Below are 8748 nucleotides of genomic sequence, written 5' to 3'. Positions count from 1 at the left end.
TTCCAAACTGAAAAAGGGATAGGTCCTCTTGGGTCCATGAAAGGCAGTGTGGCTTGTGAGACTCACGCCCTCGTGCCATACAAACTGGGTTTGGAAGCTGGCTCTGCCCCTTTCCGGCTGGAGTGGATTACTTCTCATCTTAGCCTCAGTTTCTGCCTGGGTAAGATGGGGATACTGATGGGTTGAATCAGGGCATTAGGGTGAAAGGAGCCATCATTTGAAAACTGGCTGTCTCAGCACGGATGCACATTGCTGTTATTCCTGTTCCCCAAGGTTCTCAACCTGGACTTTTATTAAAAAATTTTCTTCAGGGCTTCTGAGTGGCTTCTCGGTCAGTTGAGCGTCCGATGGCTCGGGTCGTGATCTTGCGGTTCATAGGTTCTATAGCCCTGCATCTGTCTCTCTGCTGTCAGCACGAGAGCCCGCTTCGGATCCTTTGTCCCCCTCTCTCTGCCCCTCCCCTGCTCACACACTCTCTCTCCCCAAAATAAATAAACGTTAAAAATTTTTGTTTTGTTTTGTTTTCAGTAGAAAGCCTCACAAATGCATGTGCTCTTGATAGCATCACGGGCGCAGGGTGACCCCGTCCTTATGCTCAGCAGGCACCTTGGAGGCTGCAGGAACTTGGGCTTCAGAGAACAGGAAGGAGGTTGACTTGAGCCGTTGGGGGAACCTAGAGACGCTCCTGTCATGGTCCCTCGGAGGCGAGGGCTGGCTTTTGGAGTCCGTGTGCGTGTGTGATTTGCAGGAGGGGGAGGCCTCCCTTCCCCGAGCAGGCAGATTAAAGGCTGGGTTGCCAGCCCTCAGCCGTGTAAGCAGTGACCTCAAGGATCTGGCAGCTCTGTGGGACGGTGGCATCTGGCCTTGCAGGGCCTCCCCCATCTGGCCTCGCCCGCCCTCCCACTGACTGATTCCCTGCTTCGTTGTGACTTTCCGGCCAAACTCACAGTCGCTTGGATGTGGCACGTGCCTTCTCGTGTCAGGTGCTCCGCTTGGGCTGGCGCCGTGTTAGGGCCGCGGAAGAGACGTGGGGTTTGATAAGTGGGCCGCTTCTCCTGGGCTCACTCACCCCGCACCGTTGCTGTGTGTGAAGAGCACACTCTTTAATGCCATCAGAGGAAAGAGGTCCCACATGCGGTGACCCAGGACCACGTTCTTTGCAAATATCCAGGTGCTTTAAAGTGATGTGTTCCGAGCAGCCTGGAGGGACGGCTCAGGAATGACTAGTAAATGGTAGTAAATGGAGGAATCCAGTGTTGACTGAGGCCTGTCCTGTCCGCTTAACTTCTGCTGTCCAGGAGCTGGTGCTCTACACGCTAGCCCAGACTGAGAGAACAGAGAACACCTTGTGGCAGACCTGTGTTCAAACCATTTTTTTTTATCATACAAATATTGATGGAGTACTATGTGTGGCATGGTTATATGTGCAGTGGGTCTATTAGTAAACTAATTATAAATAGTAAACTGGGTGATAAAGTATTTTTTTTAACATTTATTCATTTTTGAGAGACTGAGACAGAATGAGAGCAGGAGAGGGACAGAGAGAGAGAGAGAGAGAGACACAGAGAATCTGAAGCAGGCTCCAGGCTCTGAGCTGTCAGCACAGAACCCGATGCAGGACTCAAACTCATGGGCTGTGAGATCATGACCCGAGCTTAAGTTGGACGCTGAACCGACTGAGCCACCCAGGTGCCCCATACATGGAGTGGTAAAAGTCCCTGTTCTCAGGGACCTTACATTCCAGTTGAGAGAGACAGAGGAACAAATAAAATAAGTGAGATATGTCGAGGCTTCTGTGGTGATAAAAGTCCCCACGGAGAAAAAGAAATTGCAGGTGGGAGGGTTGGGGATGCGTATGTTGGGAGGTGGAGTTTGCCAGTTGAAGTTACTCAGGTGGGGATTCTCCAAGGTGATTTGAGCAAACATCGGATCTGAAGAGGTAAAGAAACGAATCATGGGGCTATCTGGAGAAAGAGCTGGGGTAAATGCAAAGGCCCTGAGGCCATTTTTCAATTGCTAATTGAGAGACCACAAGGAGGTCAGTGTCTGGAAGGCAGGGAGCATGGAGGAAAGTAGTGGGGGATGAGGTCAGAGAGGAGTAGAGGCTCAGTGGTTCAGGTGGTGAGCTGGGGCCATTGGAGCAGTGACCTAATAAGCCCACCCATTTCTCAGGTAGTCACTTAGGACACTCCTCTGTTGAGGATTGCCCTTGGGGGGCACAGATGGAAGCAGGGAGACTGTATACGAGGGACTTTAGTTCAGGCAGGAGGTGACCTTGACTCCGGCTAGGGTTACAGTGATGGGAAGTGTTGGTTAATAGTTAATTCTGGGTCTCTATTGCTTACAGTCTCTGTGATCCTGCGCGAGTTACTTATTATTCTTGGATTTTGATTTTCTCAGCCTTGCAATGAAGATAATGAAACCTACTTCACAGAGCGGTTGCCACGCAATGGCCAGGCATGAGCCTGACCCCAGTGGGGGCACTGCCCACCCTTCCCACAGCTGGCATTGGAGGCTGTGTGCTGTCCCTTCCGTCGTGTCACTCGGGAAGGGGCTTGAGGTGCTGAAGCCGACAGGCTTCTGGCAACTTCTCTGCATGGTCTCTGCTGGGGTTGATGAACCAGCAGGTCCGCAGAGGTGTTCTCACCCAACCTCCTTGAGTTCGTGATTTGGAAGCTGGGGCGCAAAGTGATGAGTCTTCGCATTTTCCACATAATTCATCCAGCTGTGTGTCACGTCTCATGGCGTCCAAGGATTTGTGAAGAGGCGGGGTGATTTGTGGTCCAGTGTGAGGAAAATTGGATTATGGAGCAATAAATTGAAAGAGTGCTCCATCAGTCTGTTGAAATCCTGTAATTTTGGGCTCTCGGAGTTCAAGGTAACTCCTAGCAGAGAAAGTAGAAGAACAACAGAAGAAAATCAAAATTTGGGCTCAGTTTTCTTAAGGAATGCACACCTGTTGTTCCAAGATCGAATATCAGGCATTGACTAGAAGTGCCCTAGTGAGGTAATTAAGGGTGTTTTTTATTGCTCTGTGGGACGTATGGAACTTTTATTTGCAAAGTGCATTATTTACTGTCATTAGTTTCTTTCTGTGACAAAGGTCAGCATTGCCGCGCCATTTTTCCTGATGCGCCAGTCCTTGATTTCCCCGCTGAATGCCACCGGGGTTGTTTTCCCTAAGGTTGAACAGTATTTCCTGCTGGCATGTCTCCTGGCCCCCTTATGGCTGCTGGGGGCAGAAGTGGTGGCCGTCTGGCAAGATCTGGAAAGACGTTACATGGCTTCATCTAGATGGATTTCATTTACCCTGGGCCCCTGGCCTCTTTCATCAAGGAGAGGGACAAGGAATCTGGAAGGACAGCGGCAGTTTTGCTGGTGTGGTAAGGGTGTTAGCACCTACTCTGTGCACGTGTGTGGAAGGCGTTTCTTCCATGTCACGTGTCCGTGCTGGTTGTTACTACCCTGGCGGCTTTTGCAATCAGCCTTGGGTCCTGGAGAACAAGCCCCAGATGTCAGTGTGGACACAGCATCGCTGCACTGTTCCTTGAACTTTCCCTGACCCGTAAGGCTTAGCCTTGGTGACACAGACTCTGTAGGCGGGTCTTTCTTCCATATGTTCTAGGAGAGGGAGCTGCCACTTCAACAAAACTTTTTAAATTGGGGGTGTATAAGTCAATGGTAAACTAAGAAAAAACAAAAAAAACATTGCTATGAAGCTTTGCTGTGCTCTTTTGCAGTTGGCATGTATTTTTAGAAAATAGGACCTGTGCTTTTGAACCAGCCTCCCCCTCCCCCTTTGAGAGGCGTCAGTTTGTTACCCACGTTGAAGAAACTTGATGAGAATTCTGTTTTACCTTCCATTTCCTAGATTCCTCTCCAGGCAGAGAGGCTCAGATCAGCCTTCCTATGCAGATGCACACCTTCCCTTTGCGTTCTCCACCTGTTCATTTGGGGAGCAGGAGGTGACTCCCCTCCATGACTTAGCACAGGGACCCCTGGGGGCTCCTGGGCCCACTGCAGGCTTTGAGCAGTTTGCTCGTGAAGCTGGGCAGTAAGCCGTACAGCCTGTCTTGTGCACAGAACTCTTTTCTCGGCCCCCGGGGGTGCTCGTAACTACGCTTCTGGAAACCTGGTACATGGGAAGGCATCTGGAATGTTAGACTTTCCATATGGAAGCCTGTCAGGGAATGTCATGGCGGGTTGGCCTAGCGGCCTACTGGCATCTTTATTGAGCATGAAGAAAGCTGCTTTTTTTGTGAACTAGAAGGGGACAATTTGGAAGGATGACATTATTCTTTGCAATCAGAAGCCTAAAAAGTACATGAACACGTACAGTAAATCTTCCTCACTTTGTACTTCCCTCTGCTTCTGTGTTTACTGCTCACAAAATGGTGCAGAGACAGGCACGTGTGAGGGAGAGGAATATACCTTCATCAAGGCCTGTGTCACACGTGAGAGAAGCAGAGGGAGTAAAAACGTCTGCATGAAAACTTGTTCTAGAATTTGAAAGCAAGATTTAGCTGAAGGTTCTGATGAAAACGTCCTCACCCACTATGTCTGGGAGGTTTGGGAAAGCGCAGCCGGAGGAGAGAAAACTTGGATCACGCAGGTCAGCCCCACTTCGATGAAGTGATCAGAGCGAGGCAGGTGAGTCTGGGAGAGTGGGCCAGGCCGCAGGGAGGAGACAGGAGTGTGGTCCTCAGGTCTGGATGGCAGGGACTAGTGATCACTCGTGCAGTGATCTGCACGGAGCCCGTGGGCAAGTCTGTGGTGTATTTCTCAGCTGGGCCTCAGTGTCCGTCTCTGAACGCTGGTATAACACCAGAGTCTCTCACACTGTGAGGGCATGCAAGTGAGAATGTACATCAGGGTTCACCGTGATGCCGACCTGCTGGCTAGAAGCCTTGGATGGCTGAGGTTTTGGTCAAGACTGTTCCAACATCCGATGTGACTTGCACCCACATACTCTGAAAACTATGGCAGCCGTGCAGGGTCCAAAAGGCCATGAGAGATTCCGTCTCGTTTCAGCTTACACCTGTTTTCTTGGTCATCCAGAGATGCTTTCGTGTTAGCGTGGGTGGGCACAATTTGGAGTGCTTGATTAACCCAGCAATTAATAAAAGTGGAGAGGTGACAATTGGTGTTACCAAGCTGCAATTGAAAGCAATGCATTTGGCTTCTCTCCACGCAAACAGATTGGTGGAGAAGCCACCCATGGGGAGGAACATCGGAGTGCAGAATAAGGAAGCTGGTTGGAAAAAGGGTTCAGAGCAAAAAGCGGTGTCAGGATGGGTTGCTTGGTTGATTATTCTTTCAGTCAACAGATATTTATTGAGTAATTCCTGTGGGCCTGATTCTGTGCCAGGAACTGAAGATACATTTGTGGGTAAGGTGTAGCTTTTCTTGTGAAGAGCCTGAGACTGTTGATGATGGAGGTAATGGACACATAAGCAATGGATTCTGATGCTTTGTAGTAGGTACAGGATAGATGGTATTCAAAGTTCATGGGGACCAAGGGAAGGAGAGGTTGGTGTCTTTTTTTCTTCTTAATTTTTTTTTAATGTTTATTTATTTTTGAGAGAGAGAGAGAGACAGACAGTGTGAGTGGGGAGACACAGAACTCGAAGCAGGCTCTAGGCTCCGAGCTGCCAGCACAGAGTCTGATGCGGGGCTCGAAGTCTTGGACACACGGACTGTGAGATCATGATCTGAGCTGAAGTCAGCCGCCCAACCGGCTGAGCCACCCAGGTGCCCCCGGAGTGGTTGGTTTTATGAAAAAAGAGAGAGCAGTATTAACTTTACAGAAAAGTAGTGTGAAAACAGTATTTTCGCACAGGCAACCGCAGGAGCAGAGGTTTGGACGCATAAGATGAAGGGGGGATATGCAGTTGATGAGCAGGGACTGGTTTGAATTTCAGCTCTGCCACTTACTAGCTGGGTGACTGGGCAAATCACTGAGCCTTCCTGTGAGTAGGTTTCCTCATCTGTAAAGTGGGCATAAAGACTCCATGCCTCATGGAGTATTGGGAGGATTCTTTCCTACTACATGCAAGGTGCACTGTGCTTGGCCCGTGGTGACCCTCTTGTAGCAGTGAGCCCTGAGATACGCCAGGTTCCTTGAGTGTGCCCTGTGTAAGAAGGACCTGAGACTGGAAATGTCACGGAGGACCAGCTGTTAAAGGGGTCAGAATATCACACGTCCTGATTTTACCTCTGCAGACATTTACTCACACCTTGTTTAAGCCTTGTCTCCCCTTGAGGTACCCATTGATCTTACCCTTTAAGAAACAGCCACATGTTTGTGATCTTGATCGCAAGGGATTGCACCTTGGTTCTTCATTCTCTCCTGGGGAGATGGCGTAGGGCAGACTAGTAGACATACGCCAGTTGGTCTGAGTGTTGGGAGAAGCTCCGGTAGTGTCTGTTTGGACCTGGACCTTGTTCTGGCCGCACTGTTTGTAAACCACGTGACCTCACTCCTGGGTGGAGTTTCTGCACCCATGGCATTTTGTCTGACATGTATGTATGTATCGTGTGAAACATTTATCTCAAGGACTAGGATGGAAACACCTTTAAAGGAAGGAACTGCCTCGTGTAGGAAAAGATGTTGATAAGCTACAACATGTCGTCCAATAGAAATAGAATCCACATATGTAATTTAAAGATTTCTGGTAGCAAGGGTAAAAATAAGTAAAAAGAAATAGGTGAAATGAATTGTGATAACAGGTTGTATGTAAGTCAGTATAACCAAAATACGTATAAAAATTATTGCACTATTTGGTATTCTTTATTTTACACTAAGTCCAAGCTGGTGCATGGTTTATATTTATTGTGTAGCTTGATTCAGACCAGCACGGGACAAGTGTGGCTCCTGTACTGGGTGGTGTGGGTCCTGGGAGGAGCCAGAGTCACAATGCTGTAGCTCTTCCTCCCTCTCTCCATCTTTGTCTCTCTTCGTCTCTGTCTTTCTCTCCATGCTTCCCCTCCCTGAGAGGGCTGAGAAAATAAATGAGCAGTGGAGACCACAGTGGATGCTTTGTGTGAATGGATTTTTGTCGACAATGAAGACCGGGATAAGTTTCATGGAAGGACACAGAGAAAGGGGCAGTGCACTAGGAATTTGCAAAACAGTAGCAGCCGTATGTCCAGCACTGTTCTAAGCATCTCACTGGAGCCTCCCAATCCGCATGGAACCCTAAGAGCTCATCATTTCTCCCCTTTTGAGAATGGGAAAATCAACACAGAGAAGTTAAGAAACTTACCCAGAGCCATGAAGCTGAGGTTTGAACTCAGATAAGCTGTCTCTGGAGCCCTGCTGTGCTAGTTACCTTAAAAAATCCAGGAACTGAATCTTACCATTCGGCCTGGACTGGGTAGTTTACACCAGAGGTTGAGGAGGCAGGAAGGCCCCAAGGATCATCTGGATGAGCCTGAAAGTCCGCTAGAGAAAGGGCTTTCTCCGGTTTGCTCCCATCTAGACCCAAGCCTGGTGCATAGTAGCTGCTTGGTAAATATTTGTGCAAGTCAGTGGGGATACGTTAGCATCAGTGGATATGATGACCCCTGAGCCCGTCAAAGGCTTGGAGACGAAGCTGTGCCTTTGTGGGATGGTCTCATAAATACAGCCCTGGGTGAAGGGAACTCATGTGGAAGCATGTTCACATCCAGAGTTCTCGCTCTGAGCTGAGGACAGAGTTTATACATCCCATGCCAAAGCTCTTGTTTTGTTTGTTTTTCTAGCAAAATTAAGAAATCGAGATACAGCATAGCCAAGCCCAGAAAACAAAGTGTGCAGCTTGATATATTTTTAATAAGGGGAGTCCCCTATATAACCAGTTCTCACATCAAGAAATAGGGCATTTCCAGTACCCCAGTACCCCAGGGCCACCCTGCCCCCGCCCTCCCAAGAGTATCCGCTCTCCTGACTTCTGACCTTCATGTGCCCATGCTTTTGAGAAATCCTGATGATTGGAGATGGGGGGGGAGGGGCAGTTTGTTTGTCTTGTTACACTGATGTTCTCCAAGGTTAAGGTTCTGACCTGATTCTTGTGTCCATTGCACAGATGAGAAACGAAGGCTCACATTGGTAATACAGCTTGCCCAGGTCTCACGGCTTGAGCATAGATCGGCAATTCAGACCCAGAGCTGTAGTGCTCCAAAGCCTGTGTTCTTGACCATCCCATATCCATAGGTCTCCTTCTACGACATTTTGTCTAAAACGCAAGGTTGGGACGTTCAGGATGAGATTGCTGGTCTGAGCAATATTGGAGCCGCCTCCCTGATGCTGCAGAGGAGGGCTAGCCATCCCGGCTCAGAGCCCAGCGTGCTGGATTTATCCCAGAGGCCGCACCTCCCGCACCTTCCAGAGTGGCTTGGCTGGCGAGCCCATGCCGGGTGGGGTGACAGGGACAGGTGGGCGGGTGGCCCATGTTCTCCACCCCTGCTTGTTGCTGACAGGCTCGCCCAGGGCTCTGTTGGGGGAAGCTTTCCATTCAAAAGCAGCTCACTCCCACCTAAGTGGAAAGGACTCTGTGCTGCCACACACACTGGTCTCCTGCTCTGGGGGCACGGCTGGGGCTGCTGCCTGTGAGGACCTTGGAGTTTAGCACCCATCAGCGCTCCTGGGAGGCAGCCAGAGTGGCAGGCTGGGGAGGGCAGCCCCTGGCTGGCCTGGAGGCCCCTCGGAGGGTTGGAATTGGGCATACGTATTCTACGCTGGGGAGCTTTGCTCTCTCCGTGGCACTG

This window comes from Lynx rufus, unplaced genomic scaffold, assembly GCF_022079265.1.
Source record: "Lynx rufus isolate CCGP_SWC_20201006 ecotype Redwood Valley unplaced genomic scaffold, mLynRuf1.p SCAF_7, whole genome shotgun sequence".
In the NCBI taxonomy this organism is placed as follows: Eukaryota; Metazoa; Chordata; class Mammalia; order Carnivora; family Felidae; genus Lynx; species Lynx rufus.
The sequence above is the reverse complement of the archived record's forward strand: the minus strand, read 5'-3'. Positions refer to the sequence as shown.